Source organism: Eleutherodactylus coqui, chromosome 8 (assembly GCF_035609145.1).
Source record: "Eleutherodactylus coqui strain aEleCoq1 chromosome 8, aEleCoq1.hap1, whole genome shotgun sequence".
Taxonomy (NCBI): domain Eukaryota; kingdom Metazoa; phylum Chordata; class Amphibia; order Anura; family Eleutherodactylidae; genus Eleutherodactylus; species Eleutherodactylus coqui.
The window spans coordinates 133,558,757-133,571,187 of NC_089844.1; positions in this window are offsets into that span (position 1 = coordinate 133,558,757).

Below are 12,431 nucleotides of genomic sequence, written 5' to 3' on the forward strand. Positions count from 1 at the left end.
AATCACTGATTGTAGTAGTCACCGCTGTGGCCAGTCATTGACTGCAGTAATCATATGTCCTGGTCAGCAGTAACCAGGAAGGACTGAGTGGTTGTGAAAACCCCCTTAAGGAACAACCATTACTTGTTAACCATTACTAGATATCAGACCCAAAATCTGGGATATTATGGGGATAAAATAGCAATGTACTTACTTGATAATGAAAATCTTCTAAAAGTCATTCTGGGAGAAGTTTGTAGGGATTCAGTTGGCCTCATCCATCCTGATTCTGTCCTGATTTGGTGGCCTCATGCAGGAATAGGGCTTCCCATATGCACAGAAATGTTGTCCTGTAGTAGCCAGATGTCTGATCTTTCATAACTTATAGCGAGACATGGCTCTGATCCCTCATACATTAAATGTCTATTTTCTCTTTAGGCTACTTTCACACAAGTATAAATCTCGCACGAGTTTTGTGCATAGCGAGACGCACAAAACTTGCACGAATATAGACGCAATTCTTTTGTGGGGCCATACACGTGAGCGTTGTTTTCCCTCAGCGATGCTGCAAGGGGAAAAAGTCGATGCATGTCGTATTTTTTTGCGTTCCTCGAAACGCATGGCCCAGTGGGACCTTAACCCTTTCCAATTCAATTTGTATTCTGGTTTTCCTAGGGGGCTTACTCTTTTTCTGCCATTATACAACTGCGCTATCTGCTGGCTAAAGCCAGTACTGCATAAGGTGACATGTTGGATAGGCTCCGTAGTTAGAATGACTGGCAGCAATCCAAGGTATGGAAAAATACAAATGCGTTTATTTACCCCATAACAAACAAGCAACGTTTCGGTCAACAGACCTTCCTCAAGTTGGATAGGCTCCGACAGCAGCGATGCTGGCAATATACAGTAAGAGAACCCAGACGGACGTCTTCTAACATCGGAGCTGTACAGCCTTAAATCATAATGTCTTTAGACGTCAGACAGTGAATTAGAAAGGGTTAAATACAGCGCATAGCTCTTGTATGCCGTGCAATGTGCATGCAAGTGTGATGCGAGGTTTCCCATTTAAATCAATAGGAAACACTTACGATCCTCTATTGCACGTGACATAAGCGCAAGAGGATCGGAATTTCACAGAAGTGATGCTAGACATTTTTGCCTAAAAAATGCCTCGCATCCACCAGTAAAACGCACATTGACGAGCGCAATTTCGAACCCAGTTTCTCGGCCCAATATCGCACCCCCGTGTGAAAGGAACCTTAGTCTCGTATGGGTTAATTATCAGAATTTATATGCTTTTAGAAGCTATTGAGGATGATGGTGTTTGCTTTAATGATAGGGTTTTCCATTTTAATGTATGTAGGTTATTCACTATATAATGAAACGTTTAGTGACTTTTAATATACTTTAATATGCTTTACCACCTGCTTGCTGTCATTGGTTGAGCAGATACTCAAATACATCCAGAGGCTGACAACATTACAGACCTTCTTTTATTCACATACGATCGTCTGTTATGATGTATCAAGTCTAGACCATCTTCTGAGTTAGGCCGCCTGCAGACGAGCGGGTCGGATCTGGCAGCGAGAATTCTCGCCGCGCGATCCGACCCGAGCGCCTGCAGGGACGAGCGCGTACTCACCCGCGCCTGGCGGCCCCGGCTCTTTCATGTGCCGGCTGCCGCGCAGCCGGCGCATGCGCAGACCGGAGCCGGCGGCCGGGTGAGTGCGTGCCCCGCAGAAAATTAGAACATGCCGCGGTTTGTTTGCCGCGCGAGATTTCGCGCGGCCAAACCGCGGCCGTCTGCATAGGAGTGCGTATTTTAATGCACTCCTATGCAAACTTTCAGCGGCGGAAATCCCGCGGGAAATCCCGCGGCGGGATTTCCGCTCGTCTGCAGGCGGCCTTAGGCTTCGGCTACATGTTGACTTTGGCCATGACACATGTTGATCGGCCAAAGATCACAGTATTCCTTTGCTACATTGCAAACTTATAAAAACAAATGTGGTTGCGTTGCGACTCACAAATTGCTACAATCCTCAAATCTCAGGAAATGCAGCAGGTCTGGATTTCTTGCACATGCTATTAAAACTTACAAGTCACAAACGCGGCCACATTCACTTTGATTAGGTTGCGATGTGCTATAAAGATACTGCAATCTTTGGCCGCACGATGTATGTCACAGCCACAGTCACCTGTAACTCTAGCATTACAACTAGAGGCGTAACTTGAAGCTCCTGGGCCCCAATGCAAAACCTGTCACAGGGCCCCCAACTATAATGCTTTATTCATAGTACTGGGCTTCCTATATGGAGAAGAGAGGCCTTATGGGCCCCCTAAGGCTCCTGGGCCCGGGTGCAACCTCATCCCCTGCATCCTCTATAGTTACGCCCCTTGCATTACATATACCAATAGTTGCTCTTTGTAATTTCTCTCCAATCTGGTTAATTGATGAGGATCCTCAATAAAGTACTCCGTTATTAATCCAGACGTCCATAAGGATTGTGCCCCACGTTGTGGTAAACTGGATGCAGCCTAAACCCCACCGACCTTCATTGACCAATAGCTGGAAGATGTTGCCGGTAAAAGGACAATGTTACTGGCAAAATCTTCCAGCACTTGGCTACTGTGTTGGGGCAAATTTTGGCTGCATGTGTTTACCGTAGCGTGGGATCCTTCCCAAATAAGATATTTGAAATGGATTTTCTAAACCAGAAACCCCTTTAAGGTTCTTTTCACGCCTCGTTTTTATAATACAGCATAGGATCCAGAAAACTGAATAGGAATCGAAACCAGGATGGATCTGGTACGGAAATATGTGAGACGGGGACCTCTTTAGTTTCTGTTTCATTAGGTTTTCATCCCTTTCGCTCCTCTTAGCTGGATATAAAACAGCCTAGGTCAGTTTTTGAAGGTGTCTCGTATTTGCTTCAGTACTAGAGATGAGCAAGCGTACTCGGTAAGGACAGATACTCGAGCGATTATCGTTCTTTTCGAGTACCTGACTGCTCGCCCGCACAAAGATTCGGGTGCCGGCGGGGGAGAGCAGGGGGAAACGGGGGCAAAACTCTCCCCCCTACTCCCTCCTGCTCACTCCCGCAACACAGCGCTCAACCCCGCCGGCACCCGAATCTTTGTGGGCGAGCAGGCAGGTACTCGTTAAGAACGATACTTGCTCGAGTATTTGTCCTTACCGAGTACGCTCTCTCATCTCTATTCAGTATACCTGGGTATGTTTTAGGTTGCAATGGATGAGATATGTGTTAGGAAAAAAAAGGGTTAATCATACTAATTAGAGGGGAAGTGACAGAGCGTCCATGCCTTTCAAGCATGCAATAAAATTTCCATATAAACAAACCTAGAGAGCCACTGTGTGATTATACGTATGGGCACGATGCCCACTACTACTTCCTGGCACTTACCATACCTGTGACTGCTAGTCATTTATACACGTGTCAGGGTAAGATAATTGACAGCAGATCACAAGAACAGTCCTTGCTCATTAATCATTGTTGATCGAAGTAGCTGTCCCCAGGTAACTTCCCAAGCAATTCTGTGGGTTGGGACACACCTGTATAGGACAATGAACATGCAGAAAGACATATATTATTAGTATGACAAGCATCATATATTATCTGTATGACATGATGGCTGGAATCCAGGTAGTATCATCCCACCGCTGCTCAATACACCCAGATACTCAATGATGATCAACGTTGTTACATAACTAGTGATTATGGAGCAACAAAAACAGCAATGGTTGGACCACCACTCCAAGGCATCCAAGTACAACTCTGATTATCAAATTCTGCATCAAAAGCCACATCAAAATTTGTACTATTGGTGTGTATTGTGGCACGGATCCACAGCAGACTTCACTCCTTCAGTTGAAAGAGTGAAACCTGCTGCAGATATGCAGCAAAATCCACAGCAAAATCCGCAGTACAAAATATTCTGTAGATTTTGGAGCAGATTTGCACCAAATTCCGCTATGAATGAATATACTCTTATGCTGGGTGTCCACGGGACAGCTTCACTGTGTAAATCTCGCTGTTTTGCTGCAGCGAAAAAACGTGAGATTTCCGTGGGATAAGCGCAGCTTCAAAACCAGTGGCACTTAGCCGCGGGTTTTGGAGCAGCTTTGCCGCATGCTTTTCTGTTGCGGCCGGCTCTCCCATAGAGAGGAATGAGGCCGCAACGGAAAAAAAAAGAATTAGCATGCTGCGTCCCGGCTATCTGCGCCACAGCGCCGTCTTGGCCGCAACGGATTGTCCGCCCCGTGCGGACGAGATTTTTGACAAATCTCGTCCACATGGTTGGCTCAACCCGGGATTAGCGGCCGCAGGGAAATTCTGTGGCAAATCTGCCCTGTGTGAACCCAGCCTTAACGTTGCAAAAAGGTTAAACTGATGTCATGGGCACAGCCATCCCATAGGCTACCGCCCGACAATCTCTCTAGTGCTTTACACAGAAGCAATGGTCGTTCAAGTAAATGGTGGCGGAATGGCCAAGGATCACTCCGGCCGGCCACCTCCATTTACAATAAACAGGAGTCGCTCAAACATTGGTCCGACAGTCAATTGGTTTCGGCAGCCGCTTGTACATGGGAGAATTATTGCCTGAATTTGCTGTTTAGAGCGAGAATTCGGGCGATAAGCATCTTAAATGGAATGACTGTCAGATGCTAAAGCTCCCAACAGCCATCCCAAGGATCATCGTTCACTGAATGGAGGCGGAGCGCACCAGAGAGCTCTTTCGGCCGCCCATCCTCATTCAAAGTAAATAGGACGACTGATGCTTGGTTTTTATAGTTCAATAGATTTTTATTTATTTAGTCTATCAGTGACATACAGTAAATGCAATTTAGTGAAACTAGGTATCAAATAAACAGTGTTGACATACAAAGTATTTGTCTTCATTTTTCAGATTACAATTTCGCTCTTCTTGAGGTAGCTTGTTTTAACTGTAGAAACACTTTTACGTAACTCTTATAACGTTTATCAATAGCATACTAATTACTTAAACATAGATAAGTATGCTGATCTGAAAAAGAACAAAAAAGGAAAAAACCCAAAGTGGACTATGTTTTAGAACAGGTCTTGAGTCAATTGCTGTTGGCAACTTTCTCAAACTTTTTGTTAACACTTATTATTATAACTAAACCTTAGAGGGTTGTTTGTGCCTCAGATGCATTCTGGAAGCCGGGAGTTCTCACCCACTCCTGTAGCATGGGTCTTGTTGATACTATTCTTACTTCGCATCTTCAGTTTTGCTATTAAGGAGAGAGGAAAGAAAAGAAAAAGAAGGGGGGCGAAAGGGGTATAAGAATGGGAGGAAGGAGGGGGATATCCAGGGGGAGAGGGGTAGAGGAGCCACTAGGAGCTCTGGGAAATGAGATTAGAGGGGGGTTCTGGTCCGCTCGGCAGGAACCTTCCACTGTTGGACACTGTCTGGGGCAGTGTCCCATGGTAGTTATATTCAGGTCGGCACCACTCCGCTATTTAACCATTGATTGAATTTGTCCGAGGAAGGAAAGCTGATCCATATCGCCCATGTAGCGTAGTAAGTAGAAGATTTAGCATCATCCCTGGCCCTTAGTTCCTCCATGTATTGAATGTCGTCCATGGCTTTTGCCCACATTAAACATGTGGGAGACTCCGTTGTGTTCCATTTTTGCGGAATCACCTGTCTCATTGCCAGGAGAAAAAATTTGAGGATTCCCTTCTTGATCAAGGCTTCAGGGCCTGGAGTGATGGAGAGGAGAGCCATCTCTGGTGTAAATGAGATCTCCTTTTTGGACAGGACATTGTATAAGGCATTTATCTCCCTCCACCTGGAAGACACCAGAGGGCAGGACCACCAGATATGAATCATTGACCCTAAGTCACTGAGGCATCTCCAACAGTTGCTGCTAATATTGGGGTACATCTTGGCCAGGCGCGCCGTGGTGCGGTACCACCTGGACAAGATTTTGTAGTTCATTTCGTGGTGTCTGCCTGAGACAGACATCTTGTGGGTCATGATAAAGGATTTGGCCCAGTCGCTATCCTCAAGACACTTGCCCAGCTCCTCCTCCCATTTTCCCCTGTAACCTACCCCACCGTCTGGCGCATCCCCGACCACCAACATGCCATAGACCATGGAGATCTCCCCTTTTGAAGCTTGGTTTTTACGCAAGCTAAAAACCACGAGTCTCCAACAAGTGAGCGATTTTCTCTCACTTGTCCTATCAGGTCCCGTGTTCACACAGAATGACAGTCACCCGTAATCACTCAGGCGACTGTCAGCCTGTATACAGGTAGCCTAAGGGTCTTCACACATAAAGCAATTAATCGTTGGAATAAGCGAACAATGACAGAGTTGTTTACTTTCAAGCTACGCCTGTTTACCTGCGCAAATAAATGTTTACATCTTTTTTTCATGATAGGTCATTCAGTCCATCGTTGCCATCTCAGGTGGTTCTGAAAATGCCTGGAAGTGGTTTGGGAAAGAGTGAACGAACACCTTTTACATGAAACAACTGGCAAACAACGACCAATGATTTTTATGTCTGCATAAAATGACGAACGATAAGCGAACAAATAATTAAATAATTGTTGGCCGTGTTTACACTGGACAATAATCGTTCATTTTTGCATGATTCAATGTGAACGATGATTGTTCCATGTAAAAGGGCCTTAACTCGCCTCTCTACATTCCGAGCATATGCGCACTCGGCCGCGCCAATTCTGGATGTGTGTAGGGCGAATATTTGGCTGACAGCTCTCTAATGTGACTGGGCAGGCTTTAGTATGAAAAGAAGTGTATTTTGGGTTTGATGTTGGACTGTCAATTAGGTTTGATGTCGCCCATTGGGAGTAAGCAGCAAGGACCGCCTACTTGACAGAATGACAACACCAGTAGCTGAATCTAAGAATAACCAGTCTGGGTGAAGGTAGGTAATAGAGATGAGTGAGCATCCAAATGCTTGGGTCCGCATTATTCGAGTCGAGCTTTTCGTAAAATTCGAGAGCTCTACTCGAGTAACGAATCCCATTGAATACAATGCGAGACTCAAGCATTTTTGTATGTGGGATGCCAGGTCCCAAGCTTTTTTTTTCTTCTCTCTCTCTTTTTTCTCTCTCTCTTTTCTCTTTCTCTCTCTCTCTCTCCCCCTCCCCCCTGCCAAAAGAATTTGCCATTGACGCGCGCTGCGTCAGTTCTCACACTTTCCAATTTTACAAACCTTTTTTATGAAAACCCCAATTTCAAAAAAAGTTGTAAAATGTAAATAAATGTTTAGAACAAAAATGCACCGATTTGGAAATCTTGTATAATCATATTTTATTCACGACAGAACATATATCAGAAGGTGAAAGTGAGACATAAGAAAAAAAAGATCGGCAAACGGCGGGTCCCATACAAAAATTCTCGAGTCTCCCATTGAAGTCAATGGGGTTCGTTACTCGAGTAGAGCTCTCGAATTTTACGAAAAGCTCGACTCGAATAAGGCGGACCCGAGCATTTGGGTGCTCGCTCATCTCTAACTAAAACATTTAGAAATTGATGGCAGCAAAATTGGTACAGGGTTAACAAAAGGCTGGAAAAGTAAGTGGTACTAATAAGAAACAGTTTTAAGTCACATAACTTTGTAAAAGGTTTCTAAGAAGCCAAGATGGTCAGAGGTTTACTGATCTGTGAAAAACTGCATCTAAAAATTGTAGAACAATTTCAGAAAAATGTTCCTCAATGTAAAATTGCGAAGACTTTGCATATCCCACCATCAACAGTACATAATATCAAAAGATTCAGAGATTCTGGAGAAATTCATGTGCACAACGTACAAGGCCGATGGTCAATATTGGATGCCTGAGATCTACGGGCCCTCAGGCGTCACCGTTAAAAACAGGAATGATTCTGTAATGCAAAACACTGTATGGGCTCAGGAATACTTCCAGAAATCATAGTCTGTGAAAACAGTTTCAACACAATCCAGAAACATTGGCGTCTTCTCTGGGCCAAAGCTAATTTAAAATGGACTGAAGCAAGATGGAAAACTGTTCTGTGATCGGATGAATCAAAATTTTAAATTCTTTTTGGAAACCACGGATGTTGTGCCCTGCGGACTCAATAAGAGAGGGACCATCCAGCTTATCAGCACACAGTTCTAATGCCTGCATCTCTGATGGTATGGGGTTGCATTAGTGCCTATGCCATGGGTAATTCACACCAATAACCTCCAACATAAGGAAAAAAACATGATCTGAGACAAATCTAAGGGCTCCCGCACACTTGCGTTTTTCTTGCGCATTTTTTTAACACGGATGTCAATGAGACCCTCTAATGTTAAAAATGCATTGCACAAAAAACGCAAAGCATAAACTAGGTTCAAGATTAGCCAGGGCTGGGATGTCAGGGACAACTTTGTGGGGGTTTATTCATGCAGTGGTGTGAAGAGTATGTTGAGAATGGTGTGATGGGGGGAAATCATCCAGTAAAAGGGGATCCTGTGAAGAGAAACAACTCATCTTCAAAAGGGGTCAGAGGAGGATGTCAGTAATTGTTCTGGCGAACCACAGGCAAGCAAACTGCAAAAACAACGCTGGTGTTTGACTAACGTGTCCGAACACACAACTCGTTCCATAGCACAAATGGTCTATAATAGTAGACAACCTGTACAAGTGCCATTGTTGTGGAGCACTGGAAAAACAGCATTTGGCACAAGTAGCATGACTCGATGACCCCTTCCTGCCAGGTGTGAACAGTTCAAGCTGGTGGAGTAATCATGTGGGGAATGTTTTCTAGGCACATCCTGGTTCTCTGATACCTGTGGATAGACACAATAATAAATTGCTGAAGATCAAAGGTGGTCCATCGCCGTACTAGATGGAGGTCTCTACTATAGTAGCCATTCAGTGTACAAGACTCACAGATTTTACAAATTCTATGGGGCCAGATTGTATTAGTGAAGACATTTGAGGCCATGTTGTATTACAGCAGGACAAAATATTAATGAACTCCAACATGGGATAAAGTAGTTCCTCTGCCGGGAAAAACCTCAGCACCACGTTTAAGATAAAGAAACCAGTGCACAGTTATGGACCTCTACGGGTTTCAATTTTAGGAACCATCCGCCATCTTGTTGTCTCTTTTGCTCAGCTGGAGTATATCAGTATTCGGATTTGGATACATCATCTGATACCTCTATTAATAATTACACCAGGTAATCGAGTTTGCCTTTAAAACTTAAAGTTGGTCAATTTAGACTGGAGAGAATTAGAGCATGAACTAGGCTTTTGTTTTCTTTTAACTATTCAAATTGCGCTTTTTTTCAAAGTTGCGTGCACTAGTTCGGAGTTTGAATAGTCCTTTCTGACCTCTGGGAGCCCCCAATCCTCCAACCGTGGAGTTTGCTGTAATTGCACAGCTACTTTACATAAAAATGAAAAGCTGGCATAAACAACTGAAAGTATGGATGTGGCTATTTCCAAAGGTTGCGATCAGCTCCATGGCTGGGAACAGAGACTTGGGGTCCAAATTTGGGAACAGAGACTTTTGGTCCAAATTCGATAATGATGGTGGTCTAGAGGTCAGAAGTAGGGTTTCAACTGTTCGTAAATTCTGTGACAATCTGTAAAAACAGTGTCCATAAAAAAGTGATTTTTTTAAAAAAGTGGGAGGAGCCTGTACAGATTTACTGTAATTGTCATCATTTTACGGTTTGCAGTAGATATTATTAATGTCTTTGTATTGCTATTCAGAGTTCTAGACATATATCGCTTATATTCATTTGGTTCATTAAGGTTTCCAGTGTCCGTAGAAATTGTTAGCGGTCTTGATTTTTGGATGAGGTGTCTAAAAAAATCTAGGTTGGCAACCGAGGTCAGAGGTCTGAGGCTATTTTCACACAGGCGATTGCAATAGCCCGATACAGCATGCGGGAATGTGCGATTTGCTCGCCGGATGTGAGGCATTTGTGTGCTAAAAACGCCTCGTATCACTTCAGGGAAGTAACAATCCCCCAAGAAGTGTTTCCCACTGTTTTCAATAGGATACCTCACATCGCACCCGCTTGTACCTCGCACACCATGCAGTTGTGTTTTCTGATCCCATTGAAAACCATGGGCGAGGCCTTTCGAGGGAGCGCTCAAAAATAGGACATGGCGTGATTTTTTTCCTGCATTGCAATCGCTTATGTATACAATCCCATTCAAAAGAATGGAAGATTTGTGCGTCTCGCTATGCACAAATCTTGTGCAATTTTCTCAGCCATGTGAGAGGAGCCAACATTATATCTGACAAATCTGTGCCACAACTGATATGTTTGCCATTATAGTTTCTAAGGCTGGCACCACACGGGTGTATGCGTACTTGTGCACGTATGACTGCAGCATTTTTTGCGGAATTAACTATGCTTTTTTGCGCACATATTGACATATCTTACAGAATCTTTTCCATGCAAGAGACCTGATTTAAAATGGCTAATTAGCATAATGAGTGCCAGATGTGTTCTGTGTCCTGCGCAATTATGCAGTGTTTATTTTGCATGTGCATTTGTTCATCCCCATTGACTTCTATGGGGACTTTTAGCGTGCAAATGTGCAGGAAAATAAGGCATATGGTTAGATTTTTTGCGCGACCGAAATGCACATGGAAAAATGTGCATGTGAACAAAGCTATTGAAATCAATGGATTCTCTTCTCTGTGTATTGCATGCACAAATACGCCTATGTAACGCCGGCCTTATGCTGTGTTCACATCTGCACTATTATTTCTGTTTTACAGTTCCTATAAGGGTGCATTTACATGGGCAAGTGCAATATCGGTCCGACAAACTTTCTGCTCCCATGGGAAAGAACAGAATTGCCCAAAAATAGGACACGCGCAATTTCTCTCTGACTATAATGAGGTCATTGGATTTCTGTCATGGCATCTGTCATTGTGCTGGAAAATAAAGCGCTGCATGCTGTGCTATGTTTTCAGCTTTTTTGACATATTCTGTGACAGAGGCTTCAACGGCAGATGCAAACTAAAGTTCTCATCCATATTTCCAAGACTTTGAGAGCAATAACACATGGGTGCATGCGCTCATACGCTCAATTAGAGCATGAACTAGGCTTTTTTTTCCCTTTGACTATTTAAATTTTGTGCTTTTTTTCAAACTTGTGCGCACTAGTGCGGAGTTTGAATAGTCCGAAAAAAAATTTAAAACCTGATCCATGCGCTAATACGCTCCGTAGCAGCGAGCATATTAGTGCATGCGCCCACGTGTTTTTGCCTTAAGCTGTAGAGAATTAAGAATGTCAATTTATGCTGCAGATTTTCATCATAGATTTCACTCCTTCAAAAAAGCTGGTGAAATCTGTGGCAAATACAAATCAGTGTCAAAATTTACGTAAGTTAGTGCAGATTTTCCACAATGTATAAACATACCCTTAGGCCTCATGTCCACGGGCGGATCGGATTCTGCAAGCGGGAGCCCGCAGCGGAATCTGACCCTGCTCGCGGCTGGCGACCCTGATTACCCGTCCAGGTCTTTTGCGTCCTGTCCGGGTCTTCTATTTTCTTCACTGCGGATGTGTGCGGAAGCACCGGCCACCGCACATGCGCAGTAGAGGTTTTTTTTAAACTCTTGCTGCCCGCGGAATCTGCAGCCCATATGCAATTCAATTGCGGACTGGCTGTGGATCAGACGGCTTCCATTTACTTCAATGGAAGCCATCTATGTGGGATCCACACTGAAATGGAGCATGCTGCAATTTGTTTTCTGGACCAAAGGGTCCACAAAACAAATCTGCGTGCATTAATTAATGTGCGGACACCCATGCTCCCCTATAGGCAGCCTGATTTGCAGATCTTGTGCACGGGGGAGCGGCAAGGATTTCACAGATCAGATCCGCCCATGGACATTGGGCCTTATGGTATATCCACAGTGTATGCCATTAAAGTTTTGCACTTATCATCAGTTGTGGCGCCTGCTGTCCCCTGCCTGGCTGTCAGCGGTGACCTGAAATCTTGAAACACCCGAGCAGTTGCGCTACGCTGTTTCCATACCTCCCATAGAAGTGAGCAGGAGTTGTGGAAACAGTGTAGCACAGCAATCTATGCTGCATCCGCACTTCCTGGGTTAGGGCACACTCGCACCGGTTTTGTGTGGTGCGATGTGATGTGCACAAAACTCACATGAATATGAAATCCAGTCTTTTGAATGGATTCATTCATGAGTGTTTTTTTTCCTTGCAGCATCAGGGCTCAGTCCCACGTCCGTAAGCGTAAACGCTGCCTATATAACGCAGTTTTACCGCTGCGTGAGACGGTTATTAGGGTGTGTAGGGCAGCGATTGTACACTGCACAGCACATGAAAGCGTATCTGAAACAAATTCCCCTCTCTATCTCTTAGTGGCGTTGCGTATTGAACGCCGCGTCATGTATTGCGTATGTACAGCATTTTATACACGCCCACAGACAATAA